Raw genomic sequence first — 24,679 nt, 5'->3', positions numbered from 1 at the left:
CTCGTTCTGGACTTCCCCAACATCAGGAACAATCTCCCTGCAATCTTCCTAGATTCATTCAGTTGTCTATCCTTATGACACACTACCAGGTTCACACTGGAGGGAGGCTGTTCACCTGTTGTGAATGTGGGAAGCAATTCACTCAGTCATCTAACCTTATGTAACTCTCCCTTCGGCTAGCAGCTTAATACAGGGGGTGACAGCGCCCCAGCCCGGTCAAACTTAAGAAATCTTGTTTGGGTGGATGCTGCGCAATGTGTCCCCTGTAACAAATCAGTACCCCAAAATAACAAACAGTACATAATGTGATAAAACAATTGAGCTTCATAATTCTTACTTTGAGTATAGGGTTAGTGAAGTAAACAAATAAAAGAGAAAGGGCCCACTCTCTCCCTTCGCGTCTTCTCATCTCTCCCCAGCAAAAGACCACAAAAATCTCTCTTCCAGACTCACAAGAAAGAACATTTCTGTCATTGGATACCCTTCCCTCCAAAACATTGTTATCTCTAGTCATAACCTAAACATTGCTGCTACAGAGAAACTATTACCTCAGCAGTGATACATTGCAGAGAGGCCATTCCATGAGCAGTGAAACCTGACATCATGTTACACTTGTGACACACTGCTGGGTTCACACTGGGGAGAAAGTTTCAATCAGCTGCATGCTGGATATTTGTCCATCACCATTGCTGAATGTTATTTCGAGAGTGACTGTCGGTGCTGAACTCTGCAATTATTGCTGCTGCTCATCACACCCAGTTCTGCGCCCTGGTCACTGGGCATGGGAGGAGTTTCTTCTGCTGCACATTCACCTTTAATGGGACTGGAATTTAATATTCTGTATCTGAGACAAATAAATCCGTTTATTTTAAACTCTGTCTTGGGTACTTAGTGAATTTATAACACAACTAGTGTACAGTAGAGAGTCAACTCAGGCTGACTGGACACTGCCAGTGATTCAGTTCCATGACAGCCCTTTTAAATCCTCCCCTGTCGTTCACCTCTCACTCTCCCTGTGATGATGGGTTCCAAGCAGTTACCACTCTGTGGGTTTTTTTTATTAAATGCAATCGTGAACAATAGCCAGATCAGAAATGCTGATCTAGTCAACTAGTTCCCAAAGAGAACTCTGATAGGCCAATCAGAAGGTTCACTGCCGCTCAGCGATAGAATATATAAAAAAATCATATGTACAGGTAAGAAACATTAAAACATAGTAGAATTACTGGAGTCATGATGATCATGATGAAATCTGCTGGAGAGAGACATTTATACACATGCTGCCCTCCATAATTCAAAGAGATTGAAGGATAAGGTTGCAGGGTGACAGAATGTAACAGGAGCACTTGGAACTAAAAACTAATCCCTACCGGGAGGAAACAGCGCCTGTTCTTTCTGCACTGTTCTCCAGCAGTTTAAGGACTAAGTCCAGCCGGAAGATAACTCACAAGTGCTCTTGAAAGTCAAGTATTAACCCTACTTGCCAACAACCAAGCATTGCCATCCTGGTCCCCTTCATGATAGCTTATGAAGAAACATGTGACTTCCCTCCCAGAGATGATAGGTGTTTGTGCACTCAACTCTTGAATGCTTGCACCCCATCATTGCAGATGTTTCCAACCACAGCATCTGGAAGGCTGTTCCAAATTCTGATAGCACAGTGAAGGAAGCTTCTATCCGGTGTGTGGCTTCTCGCATCAGGCATAGAAACAGCCTGAGCAGGCATAGACAAACTTGATCGTCTGGTACGCCGTCTCTCATAAGATGAAGGCAGCATGGCGTGAGGGTCTGCAGGGCTGTGGCTGGCGGGCATTTTGTATATTCTGCATTGTGCATTTTCATCTACACCTATAATCCTGGGAGCCTTTCTCTGAATGGAATCAAGCTGGCTGAGGACACTCTGTGAGGCATTCATCCATGATACTTTGTACCTGGGCTTTGTAAACCGTGGCTCTGCCCTCTTTGTCTAATTTGGATGCTACTTTCCACAGAGCTCCAAGCCTTTGTCCAGCCATGTATGAAATAGTGGAAAGGAGTTTATCCCATACCAACGTGCTGTCAATATTGACACCAAGGATTTTGCAGTTCCCAAAATACAGGTCGGGATTAGATGGATTCCTCTTCCTAGACATCACCATTGCCTTGCACTGAGTAGGCTCAAAGGTGACATTCCAGTCGTCTGCCCAGGCTTTCATCCCGTCAAGATCCCTATTCAGGCCTGCTGTCACTATATTACTCTCTCCTGCTCTAATTGAAGAGGTTTCCCTTGAATTCTCTACAGATGAGCAGGGTCAGAAGCCAGAGGCAGGTCTGCATGGGGCAAAGTTTGGGGCTGTGGACAACAGTTGGGGTAAGAACGTATGATGAGGAAAAGGGAATCAGCAGCGGGGCATGACAATGAATGACAGAGTAGCAACATTTGGAAGCTGACTGGCAGAGAAAGTCTTTCGGTTTTCTGACTGATGATACAAACAATACCCGTGGTGACGTGCTCCACTGATCGAGGAACATCTGTTGGTTGGGAATGGTTTTATCTGTAGAGGGAGTTGTTCCTGCTTGTATTGATTATCACATAATTGTTAATATTTTGACTGTAAAACTGGATCAGGCTTGAATTTATGGTGCCTTTATGATGTGACAGAGGGCATTCACCAGTTTGTATTTTAAAGCAAGATTGTGGTGAGTGATATATGCCACTTGATTGTACCTTTGTAAGTAATCAGTTTGAGTTAAACTGCTACAGGATTGTGTCTGGTTTCTCTTGGTATCTTCTGTACTTACTGGTTTATTTGTTTGTATCATGTATTTTTGATTTTTTTTTCTTTCCTTTTGTTAACCACCTTGTCCTGTATTTCTGCAAGGAACCCCTCTGTTTCTGGGAAGAGGTCTCCAACTCTCAGTCAGGTGCTCGATGCTTCCTTGTCAACATCTCGTCTGTTCAGATCATTGGGATGTCTCCCATGGAGGGTCATACTCATTCCACTGGTTAATGTTTTCTTCCTTAGTGATGATTCATTTTTCTGAGTTGGGCTCTCATTTAAGTTTTCTGGTCTGTATTTCTTACCACGGTTGCATATACACACATGGAGTGCTGAATCCTGTTCATTTTTGATGATACTATATACTTAAAAGTGTTATCTGTCTGTGTGTTTTCCTTTTTTTTTCATCTGTGTTATTCCTCTTCCTCCTTCTGTCCAAGGTAGTGTTAATCTAAGTGGGTTTGAGTGTAAATAGTCTTTTCTAAAGTTCTTATTTATCTTTTTAAATTTTATTGATTGAAATGTGACCAAGATATTTTCATTAAAAAAGTCAATGTTGGTATTGATGAGAGTGTTTATTGCCTTTGTTGTATTTGTTAACTATTGATCTCTGTTTGGCAGGTTTTTGTTTAAGCCTTGAACTAAATTTTGTCAAAGGTTTTCCCTATTTTGCACTACTTTCTATTTGCTTTGCTTGTTGATATTCCAGATATGCGGGTATCAAGAGTCCCGATGAAGGGCCTTGGCCCGAAATGTTGATTCCCATCCATAGATGCTGCCTGACATGCTGTGCTCTCCCAGCAATTTGTGTGTAGTTCTCATCAGGGGTGATTCAGAAGTTCATAGCCTAAGGTAGAAGGAGATGAGTTATTAACTTCAAACTTTCTGCATAATCCCTCAGAGTTGACCTGCATGTGCATGTAAGGAGAGCTGTATAACTCACCTCCTTCTAACTAAGGCCACAAACTTATCAATCACCCCTGCTGTGGACACTTTCTGGAGGTCCAAGATCCGTTTGTTCCACGACCACTGGACTAAGTGTGTAAATGCAGGAGGGGACTATGTTGAAAAATAAATGTGCCAGGTTTTCTAAAATTGACTCGTTGTACTTTTGGCCATGAACTTATCAATCTCCCCTTAAACATTACAAAGAGGAAGTAGTATTCCAAATGCAAGGTGACAAAACCGTGGCTGACAAGAGAAATGAAAGACAACATAAAAAAAACAGAGGACATAGAGCAAAAACTACTAGGAAGTTAGAGGATTCAGAAGCTTTTAAAAACCAGAATGCAACTGAAGTAATTAAGAAGGGAAAGATAGAATACATAGGTGAGCTAGCCAGTAATATTAAAGAGGATACCAAATGGTTGTTCAGGTACATATAAACATGTAAAAGAGAGGCAGAAGTGGATATCGGGCCACTGAAAAATGATAATGGAGAGGTAGTAATGGGGTGGGATGCAAGGTGATGGCAGATCAACTGAATAAGTATTGTATTCACTCTCCTCTGTCAAAGACCCTGACGAGAATATGGAATTCCCACATATCAGTGGTCAGAATGCGTAAAGTTATGTTACTCAGGAGAAGGATCTTGGGAAACGGAGATGGTCTGAAGGTAAATAGATCACCTGGACCAGATGGTGCACACCCCAGAGATCTGAAAGAGGTGACTGAAGAGATGTGGATGCATTAGCAATGATCTTTCGAGAATCGTTAAGGAAATTATATCCTAAGAAGTTTTTTCCTTCACTACTCCCCCTCTCTCAGTTTCACCTATCACCTGCCACTTCTTCCACGCTTTTTCACCCCCACTCTTCTTCCTCTGACGTCTCATCATTCTTTCCCCCCAGTCCTGGTGAAGGGTCTCGGCTCGAAACGTTGACTGTTCACTATTTCCCATACATGCTGCCTGGCCTCCTAGGTTCCTCCAGCATTTTGTGTATGTGTCGCTTGGATTTCCAACATCCACAGATGTTCTCCTGTTTTTGATAAAAGCAAAAGCGGGGTCATATAATATAGCAAGAACATAGTGGGAAGTTAGAGGATTGGAAAGCTTTTTCATACCCAACAGGAGACAACTAAAAAAAAAACACACTGGAGAGACTAGATGAAAAAGTAAGGCAAGTGAGCCAATAATATCAAGCATCAAAAGTTTTTCAGCTATATTAATAGTAAACGAGAGGCAAGAGTTGATATTGCACCGCAGGAGGATGATGCTGGCGAGTTAGTAATAGAGCAAAGAAACAGCGGTTGAATGTAGTAAGTGTTTTGTGTCAATCTTCACTGTGTAAGACACTGGCAGTATGAGACCATAACACATTGGAGCAGAATTAGGCCATTCAGCCCCATCGAGTCTGCTCTGCCGTTCTATCATGGCTGATCCCGGTTCTCACTCAACCCCATGCACCTTCCTCCTCGGCATATCCTGTAATGTCCTGACTGATCAGCAAACTGTTAGCTTCTGCCTTAAATGTACCCACAGACTTGGCCCCCACTGCCATGTGTGTCAGAGAATTCCACAGATTCACTGCTCTCTGACTAAATGAAATCCCCCTTAACTACTTGTATAGGGAAGCGTATGATGTATGAAAATTGGCACGGCAGAGAAATGGTTAACAATTACGAATCTGTGGGTCTGTTATGTTGTTGGGCGGATTGACCCTTGATACTAGATAAGGGGAGAACGATATATGTGACTCTGGTCTACCGATCATATGCCTCAGAGCAAGCTAAAAGTGCTGATTTGTGTAAAAGTAATTAATCACCTTGTCTCTAAAGAATGTTTTTTTTAACATTGTTTGTTTGTAAGATTAATAGGATGTATTGTCCCTGAAGGAGGCAAAGGCCGGTTGTTGCATGTCACCCGACCATCGACTGGGGGGTGGGGGTGGCGATACAGCTATAAAGGTGGGGAAGTCCTTTCTTGGGCCGACCACTCGCCTGGGTCCCAGCTTCGGGCCAAGCAGCCGAATCGTCGCCAAGGACCTCCACCCCAGCCAGTCCACGGTCGATCGCCTGCTTCAGGGACCACGCAGACGTTGCTAAGTATACTCGGCCGTGTAGACTACTAGGGGTTGCTTAAGTTAGTCCTACCTGTTTGTGGTGTAGGTAGTGTACAATATAAAGCATTTCTCGCAACTCTCTATTTTCTTCTCTGTATTAACAATAAAGTGAGTCTCGGAGGAACCACCGAGTCTGGGTCCACTTGTTCAAGCGAAACCAAATAGTCGCAGCATCCACCCATCACGGTTATTCTCATTGGGTATCAGTTCAGTGAAACAATTGACGGCGTGGCAGCAGGGTACGTGGATTGACGAAAATGTTTCGCTGGAACAAAGAGGTTTGCCCCGGAACAATATCGCATACCTGGCAATGAACACGCTGGTAAAATCTGCAGAGCCAGAGTGTCGAGATCCGAAATCAAGATCTGGGATCCGCCAACAACCACCAATACGAGCCTTCGTGGATGATCTGACTATCACTACGGAGTCAGTGCCCGGTGCTGTGTGGATTCTTAAGGGGCTGGAAAGGGTGATGAGGTGGGCAAGGATGTCCTTTAAGCCCCCAAAATCAGGATCTGCAGTGCTGGAGAAGGGGAGCGCACAGGAGAGATTTCGTTTCTCTATTGAGGACATTCCAACTCCTACCATCACAGAGAACCCCGTTAAAAGTCCTGGGAAGAGGTTTGATGCAACACTCAGAGATAAGGCGGCAATAAGAAACACCTGTGGGGAGTTTGAACAATGGCTGCCAGAGGTTGACAGGACTGGCCTTCCAGGGCGGTTTAAGACATGGATCTACCAGCACGGTGTACGACCCAGAATCCTCTGGCCACTGCTTCTCTCTGAGTTTCCAGTTTCCACTGTTGCCGAATTAGAGAGGGTAGTCAGCCGGTTCCTGCGAAGATGGCTGGGTTTACCAAGGAACATCAGCAGCATCGCTCTGTACGGGAATAACTGCAAACCGAGGCTCCCCCTGAAATCCATCGAGGAGGAGTTGAAGGTTTTGCGAGCAAGAGAGGTGCTGCAGTACCGGGAATCTTCAGATCCACAGGTTGCCGGAGCAGGAGTGGTGGTGAGAACTGGAAGAGAGTGGAGAGTGGAGAGCGGAAGCTGCGGTGGGAGAAGCTGAGGGGCGACTGCGTCACAAAGTGCTGGTGGGGGCGGTCGCCAAGGAAAGAGTTGGACTCGGAAGCCTTGAAGTCCCCCATTTTGACAAAGTATAAGGGAAAGGGCGACGAGAACTGCTCCAGAGTGAAGTAAGGGCAGCTGTGAAGGAGGAGAGGACCAGCAGAGCGGTGGCAATGAAACAGCAAGGAGCCGGGACCAAATGGGAGCAGGTGATCGAGTGAAAGATCACGTGGAACGATCTCTGGAAGGTGGATTCACACCACATCAGGTTCCTTATCCAGGCTGTTTATAAGGTCCTTCCTAGCCCGTCCAACCTGCACTGCTGGGGCCTTGCAGAACGGCCAGCTTGCCCCCTCTGTGAGAAGACTGGCGCGCTGGAGCACATTCTGAGCTGCTGCCCCAGAGCTCTTGCCAATGGCCGTTATCGGTGGCGGCCTGACCAGGTCCTCTGGACAATTGCTGAGACAATCTGCAGCACCCTTAACATCTACCGGAAAACCAGTCCGGTCAAGAATACCATCTGCTGTGTCAAAGAGGGGGAAAGACCAACAGAACACCAGAAAGCAACCGGGTTGCTCTTCACTGCGCAGGACTGGAAGCTCAAAGCAGACCTGGGAAACCAGCTGCAGGTTCCTCCCCACATCACAGAGACTACACTGCGGCCCGACACTGTGTTGTGGTCCGACTCATTGAAGCACGTTCTTATGTTTGGGCTTACCGTGCCGTGGGAAGAACGCATGGAGGGGGCCTACGAGAGGAAAAGAGCCAAGTATGAAGATCTGAAGAACAACTTGCAGAGAAGAGGCTGGAGAGCAGAGTGCTGGCCCGTGGAGGTCGGGGGTCGTGGCTTTGCAGGCCAGTCGCTCTGCAAAGTACACACTGCACCTGGAGTCACGGGAGAGAGAAGAAGGAGAACCATTTCTACCACCACAGATGCCGCAGAGAAAGCGTCAAGATGGCTCTGGATAAAGAGGGCAGATCCTTGTGTTGCTGCTAGGACACAGGCCGGGGTCTGATCAACCCCGGCTGGGTTGCCTGGGCGAGGGTGTATGATGTTGAAAGACCCGAAACACCTGACGACCCCAGGTAACATCAGTGATGATGTGCCCCAGCTTAGCATCAGTCAGATGTTTCTGTAAGAAGAAGGTGGGCGGATAATACTGATGGGTTTGCTGTACTTGCTAACACCCTTGCTAAGCTGGGACCTCCCATAAGCTGGGATGGTCGCCTAGATAATACTGGCGAGATATTGGGAAGTAAGATGGCTAGATTGTTGCGTGAAATAAATTTTCTATCGAAACGAGGTTCTCATACTGATGGCTCTTGGCTGCTGGCCACAGCCTTGCGCCAACAGTTGGAAAGGACCCGTGAGGTGGAACAAGAAAGGGATAAGTTGAGGGATGACGGAATGCTGTGAAGGAGAGGTGCTCAGTAATGATTGAGGTGGTGAGGACCAGTCAGAATAGGGCGCAGGAAGCTGAGGAGGAGGGAATTAAGATGGCGTGTAGGCCAGTGCAAATTAAACATCAGGAGGCGGCTCGCCGCCAGAATTATACCGCCGATGCCATGAAGATAAGATCAATGTTGTTATACAAGGGAGATCCAGATACCTGGGGTGGGGATATATGGTATGATGATAATGATAATGGGTCCTTTGGTGAGGGGGGAACTGCTTTTCTCCCAGAACCATTGCAGGCTCGGCCTGCCGTGGTGACTTCTCAAAAGACTGTACCCGGGCGGCCGGGAGTACAGACTCTCGAGTACAAGGAGTATAATGATAAGGAGCTATCTGAGATGGCTGTCCGTTTTAAGCAAAGGTCTGGGGAGTCGCTAGCGGAATGGTTACTCCGCTTGTGGGATGATGGAGGTGCTAGTATAACCTTTCATCCTGAAGATCAAGCAAGGCTGGGGTCTTTAACCTCGAACCCCTGTATTAACACTGAGTTACGCCAATCTCCCCGTGCGGATAGGTTCTTTTTTTCAAGTGTTGGATGCTGTTAAGGAGGTATTCCCGCACCCCCTTGATTAGGATTCACAGGTACAGGGGGACTGGGAAACTGCCGCTGAAGGCATTCGCCGCTGAAGACAACAGGCCCTGGTCAATAGGATGTCTGGGGACTGGGACGCTCAGTGGCCATGGGGTCGAGATCCCGACCAAGAGGAATTCACCGGAGGGATGTACACGAGATTGGTGCGGTCAGCCGCCCCATCCATTCGGGGTGTGGCTCTTGCATTATTGGGGCCCTCAGTTCAGGGGGATGTGGAGGACGTGACTAATGCCTTGGCGTACATTTCGGACTTGCAGGTGGTTAAACCCCGAGTCCGTTCGACATGGCTAACGAATGTTGGAGGGGAAGGTACTAATGGTACCAATGGGACTCGGAAACCCGCCCTGACGCGCAGGGGAGATGTTCACTACCCTTTTGAAAGCAGGCGTCAGTAAGGAGAAGATTGACGGTGTGCCGACTAGTGTATTGTGTGCTATGTATCGTGAGCACATGGAAGCTGGGAAGACGCCGGTGGACCCTCCCGCTCCTCCTGCCTCCTCACTGTACCCATGGTCAGCTGAATTGCAGGACGTAGTAGATAAGGCCATACAGGAGGAGACCGGGAAATGGCGGCCTCCGAAACTCTCCCGGACCTGGTGCGGGGGGAGGGGGCGGTGCCCGGGTTCCCCCGACATATAAGATCCATTCGATGTGGACCCGGGGGGACTGTAGGCGTTATATACCATTATGTCCATTGGGCTAAGGGAAATGATCAACGGACTGTTGCTCTGGTTGATACTGGGGCAGAACATACTGTGATCCCGGGAGACCCCGATAAATTGAGGGGACCCGAGTATAATATTGAAGTGATGGCGGGGTGGGGGGTGCCCTTACTGGGACCCAGGAAGTAACGGTACGAGTAACGATTGACAAAAACGTCCCGCGTTCTGTGTCTGTCCTAATTGCTGTAACCACCGAGTGTATCTTCGGAACGAATGTGTTACGGGGAATGCAATTGAAGACATCGTTAGGGACCTTTAGTTTTGGGATCGGGAGCATGCGGGTGGTAGTCGGGAGGGCAAAGTGGGAGCCCCTGTTAATCCCTCCACCGACGCAGTGTCGGTTCCACAATACCGGATCCCGGGAGGTCACAAGGAAATGACTGAAACTATTGCCTCCTTGGAGCAAACTGGGGTTATTCGACCCGCCACGTCCCCGTACAATAGCCCGGTCTGGCCGGTAAAGAATCCAGACGGGTCCTGGAGAATGACTGCTGACTATCGACAATTGAATCGATACTCTTCCCCCGTTGATTTCTGCTGTACCCGACATAGTGACGCTGGTAGATGATATTCCGGATGATGCAGATGGTCGATGGTATGTTGTTATTGATCTGGCCAGCGCCTTCTGTTCGATTCCCTTGGAGGAGGAATCACAGGAGCAGTTCGCTTTCACCTGGAACGGTCGGCAATATCCCTTCACTCGTTTTCCACAGGGATCTGTCCATAGTCCTACCTCACGCCACGGGATGGTGGCAGGTGATTTGGAGACCTGCGCACTGCCCCCTAACGTCGGAGTTCACCACTACATCGATGATGTCATGTTACAGGGACCGGACGAGGAGGGTGTCGCGGAGGCGCTGCCCCCTAACGTCGGAGTTCACCACTACATCGATGATGTCATGTTACAGGGACCGGACGAGGAGGGTGTCGCGGAGGCACTGCCCCCTAACGTCGGAGTTCACCACTACATCGATGATGTCATGTTACAGGGACCGGACGAGGAGGGTGTCGCGGAGGCACTGCCCCCTAACGTCGGAGTTCACCACTACATCGATGATGTCCATGTTACAGGGACCGGACGAGGAGGGTGTCGCGGAGGCACTGCCCCCTATCGTCGGAGTTCACCACTACATCGATGATGTCATGTTACAGGGACCGGACGAGGAGGGTGTCGCAGAGACACTGCCCCCTAACGTCGGAGTTCACCACTACATCGATGATGTCATGTTACAGGGACCGGACGAGGAGGGTGTCGCGGAGGCACTGCCCCCTAACGTCGGAGTTCACCACTACATCGATGATGTCCATGTTACAGGGCCCGGACGAGGAGGGTGTCGCGGAGGCACTGCCCCCTAAGGTCGGAGTTCACCACTACATCGATGATGTCATGTTACAGGGCCCGGACGAGGAGGGTGTCCCAGAGGCGCTGCGGTCCCTGTTACAGTGTGTGTGAGAGAGGGGATGGGCTGTGAATGAAGATAAGGTGCAAGGTCCCAGTCAATCCCTGACGTTTCTGGGCATCCACTGGCATGCTGGGGAGGGGATTATACCGGAAAGGGTACGAAATGAAATACAAGCCACAGCTACCCCCCACTAATAAGCAAGAATCTCAGCGCTTTGTGGGATTATTAGGAAATTGGAGGAGACATATTCCACATTTAACTCTCCTACTGAAACCGTTGTACGCCGTCACTTGTAAGAGGAGTGAATTCACACGGGGAGATGAGCAAAAGGAGGCATTCGAGCTAGCCAAAACGGCAGTTGAACAGACTATTCCCCTTTCACCTCGGGTCTCGGGGGCCCCGTATGAATTACAGGTGTCTGTTCACGATAACATGGCCGTATGGAGTCTGTGGCAGCTGCAGAATGGAAGGAGGGTGCCCCTCGGGTTCTGGTCACGCACTATGCCGGAGGCTGCCGGACGATATACCCGGTTCGAACGACAGCCCCTGGCTTGTTACTGGGCCCTGGTGGAAACGGAGTCCATCACGGGATCGGACCCCACGGTGTTGCGACCCGATTTGCCTGTTATGTCCTGGGTGCTCGCCCCAGATACGAAGGTGAGACAGAGGCGTGCACAGCAGTCATCCATATCGAGTTGCAAATGGTATATACAGGACCGGGCCGACAAAGGATCCGAAGGACTCAGCCGTCTTCAGGAACAAGTAGCCAGATGACCTATGACAGCAGGAACCGACGAAGACAAGGCAGCTCCCCCTCTCGAACCCTCCCCCATTCGATGGGGCCGGCCGTACGAGGAATTGACATCGGATGAAAAGGCTGGTGCCTGGTTTACGGACGGCTGGAGCCGTTGGGTGTCGGGGCGCCAACGGTGGACGGCCGCTGCCCTGCGACCCTCCGACGATGCTCAGTTAATACAAGAAGGAGAGGGCGGATCCAGTCAGCTGGCGGAACTTGTGGCGGTTTACCCTGCCCTCTTCACTCCCCACCAAGGAACTTAGAATATATACCGACTCGTGGGCGGTGGCTAATGGAATGGCTATCTGGATGGTGAGCTGGCAGATGCACCAGTGGACAGTTCATAATAAACCTATCTGGGGCAAGGAATATTGGCAGCAGATATGGCAAGAGGTGCGGAGGCGTGATATTTATGTGTATCCTGTGAATGCTCACCAGGAGGACATTAGCCCTACCACGCTCTACAATAGTCAGGTAGGCGGATTGGCTGCGGTATCTGCTATTACAGTGCCTCTAGTCAGGTGGGTCCACGAACAGTCCGGCCATCCCGGGGAGAAGGGGACGCGAGAGTGGGGATGAGACCATGGGATATCTTTGACGGTGGATGACTGTCGGACTACCGTGTCGGAATGTCCTATTTGTCAGCAAGTCAAGCCTCGCTCTGTCCCGCGTGGACCTTTCGGCCATATTAAGAGAGGTCTCCGTACCCGGCGAAAGTATGGCAGATTGATTACATTGGACCCCTGCCCCCATATAAGAATGATAAATATGTGTTGACAATGTCGGACACTTATTCTGGATTGTTGTTGGCCAGACCCTTTCCTAGTGTCAGTCAGGGGTCCGCTATTCGGTGGGTGGAATACCTGGTGTCGCATGATGTCACATCCGAGGAAATACAGTCAGATAATGGATCCCACTTTACAGGGCAACAGATCCAGGACTGGGAGAAAGAGCAAGGTATTTATTGGGTCCACCACATACTCTATTACCCCAAGCAGCTGGCTTGATTGAACGATTAAATGGACTTTTGAAGCAGCAGATTCGATTGATGACCCCCACCCACACTATGAAGGGACAATATATGTGTTGACAATGGTGGACACTCATTCTGGATTCCTGTTGGCCAGACCCTTTTCTAGTGCCAGTCAGGAGTCCACTATTCATGTTCATGCCATCAGGTTGGGGAGGGGGTACTCAGATGGAAAATCAGGTGCTTTCCTGGACCCTGAGGGTGGCCTCATCTTAGCACAAGAGGAGGCGATTGATTGACACGTCGGAACGGGAATGGGAATGAAAATGTTTGGACACCGGGAAGTCCTGATCGGAGCGGATAGTTCAAAGGTTAATTTGTTATCAAACAGGTATCAGTAAACATCAGAGAGCCACGAAACAAAGAAAGAACATGAAAGTCGTTCAGAGAGAAAAATCAAACTCCCACCCCACCCCTGCATCAAAAACAAACGGCATCCCGATCATCAACCCCCAAAACCCACCCCTCCCGCACAAAAGGGAACAATAACATCGACCCCCCCCCCAAAAAAAACAACCCTACCCCTCACAACTGCGGAGGAGCTGGTGTCACCAGTGTCGAGGTGGCGGCCGCATCGGGAGCAGCGGACACAACGGGCGACCCCGGAAGATTCACAGGTGAAGTGTCGCCTCACCTGGAAGGATATTTGGACAACGGAGAGAGTTCGGCCGTCCGGCCCTTTCACTGTGACACCCCGAACTCCACATCAAATCCGTCCACACGAATCTGGGTGAACTTTAATGACCAATAAATATAATTCCTCTCAGCGATCGGCTGTCTGAGTGATTCCCTGACTCTGAGAGGAAGGGGTGTCTATGGTCCACATTGTCAGGGTGTTGAGTTTACCAGGAGACAGAGACTGCAGGGACGGGAGGTTTTCTGTTGACTAATACACTGTGTGTGGACCCCGCTGGCAATTCTGGTGTTGTGACCCGAATGGAGACAAACACCACGCTGCCCACTCCACCAACAACACGGCACAGCCGGACACATAACAGGGGACTTTACATCTCACAACACTGGATTCAGTGATGAAACCCGGGATTAATGTTGTTGTCCCACTGAAATCATCAGAAACGTCCATTCAGGTGTTTTTAAATACCAGCGCTCCCCCACAGGTGACGTCACACAGGCGCACCCACGCACCTGACGTCACACATCGGCTCCCCACACCGGGATCTGCCCTCACGCGCGCGGTGTCTTACGTCACTCACGCGCTGGTGAGCTCGGGCTTGGTCGGTTTAACGGCTGAGCTACTAATCGCGTGACCAGCCCCTCCCCCATCGCAGTCAACAGTGGATTCAGGCGCTGCGCTGTTCCCATTGGTGCGAAGCGATGTCAATCACCGGTTACAACCAATCGCCGAGGCGGACAAGGCGAGTGGGCGTTACCCCCGAGGAATTCGTCACCCGGTCAAGCGCCCAACTCCTCATCCAAGCGGAACAAATCCCAAAGTAAATGTCCGCTTTCTGATTTATTTCCATTTCCCTCCGAGGGAAGTTGGGGCGTTTGTGAAGCGTCTCCTGCGGCCGGAGTCTGATGTGTCGCTGAGAGGTAGGAGGAGACCGCTCGGCCCGTCGGTTTGATGCCGGTTCCCCGGGGAGGGAGAGGGGGATTTTATTGAAAGGATGAAGACGGTGAGAGAGGGGGCGGACAGGATGTTTGTCCCGGTGGGGACAGGAGGGGCTCATCTGTGGAAATGTCTGAGCCCACGGTGGTGGCGAGCAGAGGGATTCACCACATTGGGGGGCAAACACCGGCAGACTGTTGCCCTGCAAGCGGGGCCAATGGTCCGGGCAAAGTGGGGACGGGAGCGGTGTTGGGGCCCGGGTCTGATTGAATGACAGGACGTGATAGAGGGGCCGAGTGGCCGGCTGCTGTTCCCGGTGTCCGTGTGTTTCCATACGAGGAATAACCAGACCCTTCCCGGGCCCGCAGGATGTCCCGGTCGGTCCCGGAGTGAGGACAGACTCCCCCCACCTCTGAACACATCTCCCTCTCCCTCACCCCGACCCCCTCAATCCGCTCTCCGTCCCTCCCCACCGTCTCTACCCAAACCTTTCACCGCCATTTCCCCAAACGGTACCCCTCCTCTTTCTGTCCCTCTCCCCCTCTCCGTCCCTCCCCACCGTCTCTACCCAAATCTTTCACCGCCATATCCCCAAACGGTACCCCTCCTCTTTCTTCCCCTGTCCCCCTCTCCGTCCCTCCCCACCGTCTCTACCCAAACCTTTCACCTCCATATCCCCAAACGGTACCCCTCATCTTTCTGTCCCTCTCCCCCTCTCCGTCCCTCCCCACCGTCTCTACCCAAACCTTTCACCGGCATATCCCCAAACGGTACCCCTCCTCTTTCTGTCCCTCTCCCCCTCTCCGTCCCTCCCCACCGTCTCTACCCAAACCTTTCACCTCCATATCCCCAAACGGTACCCCTCCTCTTTCTGTCCCTCTCCCACTCTCCGTCCCTCCCCACCATCTCTACCCAAACCTTTCACCGGCATATCCCCAAACGGTACCCCTCCTCTTTCTACCCCTCTCCCCCTCTCCGTCCCTCCCCACCGTCTCTACCCAAACCTTTCACCGCCATATCCCCAAACGGTACCCCTCCTCTTTCTGTCCCTCTCCCCCTCTCCGTCCCTCCCCACCGTCTCTACCCAAACCTTTCACCTCCATATCCCCAAACGGTACCCCTCCTCTTTCTGTCCCTCTCCCCCTCTCCGTCCCTCCCCACCGTCTCTACCCAAACCTTTCACCGGCATATCCCCAAACGGTACCCCTCCTCTTTCTGTCCCGACCACCTGCCACCCCCCTCTCCCCCTCTCTGTCCCTCCCCACCGTCTCTACCCAAACCTTTCACCTCCATATCCCCAAACGGTACCCCTCCTCTTTCTGTCCCTCTCCCCCTCTCCATCCCTCCCCACCGTCTCTACCCAAACCTTTCACCGGCATATCCCCAAACGGTACCCCTCCTCTTTCTGTCCCTCTCCCCCTCTCCGTCCCTCCCCACCGTCTCTACCCAAACCTTTCACCGGCATATTCCCAAACGGTACCCCTCCTCTTTCTGCCCCTCTCCCCCCTCCGTCCCTCCCCACCGTCTCTACCCAAACCTTTCACCTCCATATCCCCAAACGGTACCCCTCCTCTTTCTGTCCCCACCACCTGCCACCCCCCCTCCCCCTCTCCGTCCCTCCCCACCGTCTCTACCCAAACCTTTCACCTCCATATCCCCAAACGGTACCCCTCCTCTTTCTGTCCCTCTCCCACTCTCCGTCCCTCCCCACCGTCTCTACCCAAACCTTTCACCGGCATATCCCCAAACGGTACCCCTCCTCTTTCTACCCCTCTCCCCCTCTCCGTCCCTCCCCACCGTCTCTACCCAAACCTTTCACCGCCATATCCCCAAACGGTACCCCTCCTCTTTCTGTCCCTCTCCCCCTCTCCGTCCCTCCCCACCGTCTCTACCCAAACCTTTCACCTCCATATCCCCAAACGGTACCCCTCCTCTTTCTGTCCCTCTCCCCCTCTCCGTCCCTCCCCACCGTCTCTACCCAAACCTTTCACCGGCATATCCCCAAACGGTACCCCTCCTCTTTCTGTCCCGACCACCTGCCACCCCCCTCTCCCCCTCTCCGTCCCTCCCCACCGTCTCTACCCAAACCTTTCACCTCCATATCCCCAAACGGTACCCCTCCTCTTTCTGTCCCTCTCCCCCTCTCCGTCCCTCCCCACCGTCTCTACCCAAACCTTTCACCGGCATATCCCCAAACGGTACCCCTCCTCTTTCTGTCCCTCTCCCCCTCTCCGTCCCTCCCCACCGTCTCTACCCAAACCTTTCACCGGCATATCCCCAAACGGTACCCCTCCTCTTTCTGCCCCTCTCCCCCCTCCGTCCCTCCCCACCGTCTCTACCCAAACCTTTCACCTCCATATCCCCAAACGGTACCCCTCCTCTTTCTGTCCCCACCACCTGCCACCCCCCCTCCCCCTCTCCGTCCCTCCCCACCGTCTCTACCCAAACCTTTCACCTCCATATCCCCAAACGGTACCCCTCCTCTTTCTGTCCCTCTCCCCCTCTCCGTCCCTCCCCACCGTCTCTACCCAAACCGTTCACCGACAAATCCCAAAGGGTACCCCTCCTCTTTCTGCCCCGACCACCTGCCACCCCCCTCTCCCCCTCTCCGTCCCTCCCCACCGTCTCTACCCTAACCTTTCACCGCCATAAACGGTACCCCTCCTCTTTCTGTCCGGCCTCAGTCCCCCCCTCCCCCTCTCCCTCTCTCTCTCTCTGTCTCTCTCTCTCTCTCTCTCTCTCTCTCTCTCTTTCTCTCTCTCTCTCTCCCTCTCTCTCTCTCTCTCTCTCTCCCTCTCTCTCTCTCTCCCTTCTCTTCCCCTCCACTGTCTCTCTCTCTCTCTTTGTTTCTCACTATCTCTCTGTCTCTCTCTCTTTTCCCCCTCATTATGTCTCTTTCTCTCTCTCCCTCCCTCTCTCATCCTTCCCTCACAACTGCCTCCCTTCTGTCCCACACTCTCTCTCCCCCTGTCCGTCTCTGACATTTTTCTCGTCCCCCCTCTCACTCTATCTCCTTCCCTCGGCGTCCTTCTCTCCGTCAATGCTGAACAAGTCCCAAAGTAAATGTCCGCTCTCTGATTTATTTCCATTTCCCTCCGAGGGAACAAAATCTTTTACATCAGCTGTTGAGAAAATCACCTTTGTTCTACCTCCATGTGAGATGAAGAGAGGTGAGTTACTAACAGAGAGAGACAAAAGGTAAAATACCTATTGGGCGCCCGGTCGGTCTCCGCAGTCCCCAGAGTGGTGCAGACACTAACTCAGTCTGTCTGCTTGGCTCTCCCTGTACTGGGATCCTGTTCATGATGCCAAATGTTAACAATGTATCTGAATAAAACTCAGTCTGTCTGCTTGACTCTCCCTGTACTGGGATCCTGTTCATGATGCCAAATGTTAGCATTGAATCTGAATAAAACAGTCTGTCTGCTTGACTCTCCCTGTACTGGGATCCTGTTCATAACGCCAAATGTTAACATTGTATCTGAATAAAACTCAGTCTGTCTGCTTGACTCTCCCTGTACTGGGATCCTGTTCATAACGCCAAATGTTAGCATTGAATCTGAATAAAACTCAGTCTGTCTGCTTGACTCTCCCTGTACTGGGATCCTGTTCATAACGCCAAATGTTAACATTGTATCTGAATAAAACTCAGTCTGTCTGCTTGGCTCTCCCTGTACTGGGATCCTGTTCATAATGCCAAATGTTAACATTGAATCTGAATAAAACTCAGTCTGTCTGCTTGACTCTCCCTGTACTGGGATCCTGTTCATAACGCCAAATGTTAACATTGAATCTGAATAAAACTCAGTCTGTCTGCTTGACTCTCCCTGTACTGGGATCCTGTTCATAACGCCAAATTTTAACATTGTATCTGAATAAAACTTCAGTCCGTCTGCTTGGCTCTCCCTGTACTGGGATCCTGTTCATGATGCCAAATGTTAGCATTGAAGCTGAATAAAACACGGGAGACCAGCTTCTTATCGTCCCCACAGTTGATAGCGCATTCTCCTGCAGGAGTTTGAGACCCAGTTGTCAAAGGGAAGGCACGTAAGCACTGCCACCATCTGACAAGTGGACGGACTTAGTCAGGTTACAGCCGTATATTTACACATAGTAAGCCCCATACATTACTATTGCAAGATGTTATTTGAACTGGTACACCCACCAAGTCTGTTGGTGCAAAACATAATTGCTTAGATAAGAGAGTTCGAAAAATGAAGGTTTAAATTACAGATGGATGTGCTGTCCAGTCCTTACCAGTTATTCCCTTCGCAAGGCCCTGATTAATTACAGACAGATGCTGATTCCTGTCCTTATCGGTGAGTCCTCCTCCCTTTACTCAAACGAGGGTACAATGTATAATGTTATCAGCTAAAGAGGGTGCAATGTGTAATGTTATCAGCTAAAGAGGGTGCAAGGTGTAATGTTATCAGTTCACAGTGTGTCTCTCTGCAAGCTGAAGAGAACTGGTAATGAGCCTGTCTTAGCTAACCGCTGAAGACAGAGTTTACTCCAGTTCAAAAATTCCAATTCAGTCTCAATTATTCTTTTATCCAAAGGTTACAAAGGTTCAAAATGATTTTATAAAATTCATCCTCAATTCCTCAGGAGGGTCCAGGAGAAATATTTATGTTCAATATAGAAACTGGTTTTACCTGTATGTATTATGGCGATGCAAAAGTTGCTGGAGAATTTACAAGTGGGAAGAAGTGGAGTGATATTTGGAAATCTGACCTTTTTAAAGCATAATTTAGCAAGCAAAACATATATGGACAATGTGCAAAATCTGTGGTAAGAAAATACTTCATAACCTGTTACAGGCCTGCTACATAGGTTGTGTGAGAGTGCAGATGAACTCGATCGAACCCAGAGGAGATGAAAGTTGTTATCAACAGTGCTTTGCCGGCTGTTAAAATAAATACCTCTCCAGGTAAAATTCACTGTGCACATGTTGTCACTGGGTTAAATAAATGCACAATACAAGATTTATGTGCACACTGGTCATTACAAATGAGAGGGGGCATTGCTGGGAAGGTGGGGAGACCTCCAGTGTCCTTGATGCCCTCACCTACAAGATGTAACCCTGCACTTTATGGAGTTGGAACTTGAAATGGATGAATTCCGGATCATCCAGGAGCTGGAGGGGGTGATTGATAAGACATTAGGAGAGGTGAGTTACACCCAAGGTGCAGGACACAGGAAACTGGGTGAGAGTCAGGAAGGGGAATGGGTTTAAAAAGCCACCGCAGAGTACTCTTGCTGCTATCCTGCACAACAACAGGTGGGACCACTTTAGAAACTGCTGGGGGGATTACCTGGCAGAGGAAAGTCAAAGGGGTGATAGGAGATTCACTAGTTAGGGGAACAGAACAACAGGGGACTAATATCCTAGTGGTAATGCTTCTAGTGTGGGGTGAGGGGTGATGAGGTTAAAATAAGTTGTAGGGGGAATGGGAGCCAGACTGACAGAACAGATAGTGGGGAGGGTGAATTGAATTGATTTGACTTTATTACATACATCCTTCCTATACATGAAGAGTAGAAATCTTTGTGTTATGTCCCCATCTAAATGTGCAATGTGTAATTTATAGTCATTTATAATAAATAGTTTGTACACAGGACAGTCAATATAACATAGAAATGCAATTGTATCAGCATGAATTAATCAGTCTGATGGCCTGGTAGAAGAAGCTGTCCCAGAGCCTGTTGGTCCTTTTGCTGTGGTACCGTTTCCTGGATGGTAGCATCAGGAACAGTTTGTGGTTGTGGTGAATTGAGTCCCCAATATCCTTTGGGCCCTTTTTACACACCTGTCTCTGTAAATGTCCTGAATAGTGGGAAGTTCACATCTACAGATGAGCTGGGCTGTCCGCACCACTCTCTGCAGGTTCCTGCGATTAAGGGAAGTACAGTTCCCATACCAGGCAGTGATGCAGCCGGTCAGGATGCTCTCAATTGTGTTCCTGTAGAAAGTCCTTAGGATTTGGGGTCCCATCCCAAACCTCTTCAACCGTCTGAGGTGAAAGAGGTGCTGCTGTGCTCTTTTCACAACACAGCCGGTATGTACAGACCATGTGAGATCCTCGGTGATGTTTATGCTGAGGAACTTAAAGCTGTTCACCCTCCCAACCCCAGATCCATTGATGTCAATAGGGGTTAGCCTGTCTCCATTCCTCCTGTCGTCCACAATCAGCTCCTTTGTTTTTGTGACAATGAGGGAGAGTTTGTTTTCTTGACACCCGTCAGATGTTGTTCAGACCTCAGATAGAGTCAGCAATCAAATGGTTGAGCATGGTGCGATGAATGTGCTGAGCTGTGTATATCACAATGCAAGAAGCATCGCAGGAAAGGCAGATGAGCTCAGGACAGGGAATTATGATATTGTAGCCATTATTGGGACTTGGTTGCTCCCAACAGTCTGAGGGATTTAGAGGAACAAATTTGTAGAGAGATCACAGACTATTCCAAGAAACAAAGGTTGATTCAGTAAGTGATTTTAACTTTCCATATATTGACTGGGACTCCCATACTGTAAAAGGACTAGATGGGGTAGAGTTTGTCAAATGTGCCCTTAATCAGTACGTGGAATTCCTCACGTTTAAGTGTGCAATGAGCTGATGATCCAGGGCTGCTGACAGAAATTAGTGATTATAATGCCATGAGATTCAAAGTACATATGGAAAAAGAGAGGTCTGGACCACGGGTTGAGATTCTAAATTGGAGAAAGGTCAATTTTGATGGTATCAGAAAAGATCTGACAAGTGTGGTTTGGGACAGGCGTTTTCTGGCAAAGGAGTACTTGGTAAGTGGGAGGCCTTCAGAAGTGAAATTTTGAGGGTGCAGAGATTGTACGTGCCTGCCAAAATTAAAGTTGAAAGGTAACTGGTGCAGGGAACCTTGGGTTTCAAGAGATATTGAGTCCCCGGATATTTTGTTCTTCTAAATGCCTCAGACTGTTGGGTGCTACCAAGACTCATTAATGACCACAATATCATAATTCCACACCCTGAGCTCATCCGACATTTTGTTTTCGTCGTCTTCTGCAGGTTTCTAAAAGTTTCCCAATAGTTTTTGCTCTTTTGTTTGCCCTCTCTTTAGCTTTTATATTGGCTTTGGCTTCTCATTTCATCCACAGTTGTGTCCTCCTGCCTTTCCAATGCTTCCACTTCTTTGGGATGTATCGATCACTCAGCTCCCGAATTGCTCCCAGAAACTCCAGCCATTGCTGCTTCGTTGTCACTCCTACCAGTTTTCCTTTCCGAACAAGTTTGTCCAGCTTCTCTGTCATAGGAACATGGAGAGGTTCAGTACAGAAACAGGCTATTTGGCCCATCTGGTCAATGCTGAAATAGCATTTAAGCTGTCTAATGCAACTAGAACCTTTGCACTGGGACAAAGTCTTTAGAGGACAGTGGTGTTTTCTAACAACCCTTTAGAAGCAGGGAAAATGACCCATAACGTGGAAATGAGTCGTAATTAAGGAGGTTAACTACCAATGTCATGCTTCTCAGAACAGAGATTAGAGGGGCGAAGAGCATCCCAGAGGTTCAGTACAGAAACAGGCTATTTGGCCCATCTAGTCAATGCTGGAAAAAACATTTAAAGTCTCTACTGCAACTACCTGCACTGGGACTTTCGCCTTCAGACCCCTATCATCCAGCCTCCCATCCAAACTTCTTTTAAATGGTGAAACTGAGCTCATATTCACCACTTGTGCTGACAACTCATTCCACACACTCATGACCATTTCAGTAAAGAGCTTTCCTCAATGTTCCTGTTAAATTTTCACCTTTCCCACTTACCCATGAACTCTGGTTGTTATCCCACCCAACCTCAGTGGAAATAACTGCTTGCATTTACCCTATTTATACCCTCATAATTTTGTATACTTGTAACAAATTCTCAAAGCAATGTATAATTTCCTTCTTTATGTTTTGAGCCTTTTTGAGGTGTGTAAGATTATGAGGGGCTTTGATCATGTGGATAGCCAGAGGTTTTTACCCAGGGCTGAAATGCTTACACGAGGGGGCATAGTTTTAAGGTGCTTGGAAATTGGTACCGAGGGGATGTCAGGGGTAAGTTTTTTACACAGAGAGTGGTGGGTGTGTGGAATGCACTGCCGGCTATTTGTGTGAGAGTGTTTCAGTTACTGTGGGGCCAGGAGCCCATGCAGCTCAGTGGGAACAGGGAATAATACCAATGGAGAGAGTCAAACTGAGCCAGCTCACAGATTGGAGATGGCAGAAATGCCCCATTCTTATAGAGACAGGAAGAGCATCACAGAGTTTAATGGTCATTCCAGATACCAGCACTGTGCCCTGTTAGAAGATGATTTTGCTCTCCAACTTGGGTTGAACTTCACTGTAACAGTGTAATCCCAGATCACACTTTGACAACTCAAGTGATCTCATCTGAAAGGTTTTCCTACACCCATTGATGGATTTTGTAAATCTTTTTGCAGGTTAAAAATGACAAGGAATTTGTCTGCTGGAATCTCGAACACAACACGCCAATTTTGCTGTCTCTGTCCAGATATTTAATAGTCATAGTCATACTTTATTGATCCCGGGGGAAATTGGTTTTCGTTACAGTTTCACCATACAGTGGAAGAAGTGGAACAAGGCATTCACTCAATCATCCCTCCTGCTCAGACTGTGGGGAGTGATTCTCTCGACCATCAGACCAATTGGCATGCCCGTAATTTTAAACAGGGGGGAATCCATTCATCTGCTCAGACAGTGGGAATGGATTCAATCGGTCATCTCAACTGAGGGTACATCAGCAAGTTCACACTGGACAAGACCATTCACCTGTTCTGTGTGTGAGAAGGGCTTCAGTCGGTCTTTCCATCTGTGGACACACCAGTCAGTTCACCCTGGGCAGGGGCTAGTCATCTGCTGAACTTGTCGGGAACAATTCACTCGATCACCTGACCTAATGTCTCACCAGCGAGTTCACACCGGGGAGCAGCCGTTCACCTGCTCGGACTGCGGGAAGGGATTCACTTGCTCATCTCAACTGAAGGTACATCAGCGAGTTCACACTGGAGAGAGGCCATTCATCTGCTCAGACTGTGGGAAAGGATTCACTCAGTCATACCATCTGCTGACACACCAGCGAGTTCACACTGGGGAGAGACCGTTCACCTGCGCAGACTGTGGGAAGAGATTCACTTGGTCAGCCGATCTGGTGACACACCAGCGAGTTCACACTGGGGAGAGGCCGTACACCTGTTCAGACTGTGGGAAGGGATTCATTTGCTCATCTGAACTGAAGGTACATCAGCGAGTTCACACTGGGGAGAGGCCGTACACCTGCTCAGACTGTGGGAAGGGATTCACTCAGTCATCGAGCCTACAGAGACACCAGCGAGTTCACACTGGGGAGAGACCGTTCACCTGCTCTCAATGTGGGAAGGGATTCGCTCAGTCATCTAACCTTGTGACACACTACCGTGTTCACACTCGGGGGATGTTTCAATAAGCTGCATGCTGGGTATTTGTCCATCACTGGTGCTGAATGCAATTTCGAGAGTGACTGTCGGTGCTGAACTCTGCAATTATTGCTGCTGCTCACCACACCTCAAATGGCCGACGCTTCACTGGAAATGTCTGCTGGGGAGGGAGTGACGGCTTTAGTAGAAGTGAGCACAGGAGAAGGAGGGACGCGCTGATTTAAAATGGGCGAATCCTTGGTTAATGTGGCCGCCAGGGATGGAGTGAGACACTGACTTACAATGGCTACTGTCGCTCACAGAATCTATGGCGAAGGAACATGCGGTGCCCGTGGATACAATCCCGGGATCGAGTGTCTTATTGATTGTAATAACAGTGTTTTAATTTGTGTTTTATATAGTCTTGGGCATTGTATATATGTTTTAATTCTAATAATGTTGTCATTGAATAAACTAATGTATATATCTCAGATATTCACACATACACATTTTCATGTGGGTTGTGGGGAGGAGGGTGAGGGGTTTGGGAGGAAGAGGAGTGACGGGATGAGGAGTGGGCTGATGAGACGGTGACCGTGGCGAAGTCACTGATTCAATAGGGGACGAAAAGGGGAGGCGAAAGTTCCTGTCACAAACTGGTGGCCAACATGCAGAAGATAAGGACGAGGTGAGGAAGAGTGAAACGTCAGAAAAGGAGCGGGACTGATGGGACGAGGAGGGAGGGGAAGTGATGGGACGGGGATGGAGAGGAAGTGATGGGACGGGTA

This window comes from Mobula hypostoma, unplaced genomic scaffold (genome assembly GCF_963921235.1).
Source record: "Mobula hypostoma unplaced genomic scaffold, sMobHyp1.1 scaffold_62, whole genome shotgun sequence".
NCBI classification, from domain to species: Eukaryota; Metazoa; Chordata; class Chondrichthyes; order Myliobatiformes; family Myliobatidae; genus Mobula; species Mobula hypostoma.
The sequence above is the reverse complement of the archived record's forward strand: the minus strand, read 5'-3'. Positions refer to the sequence as shown.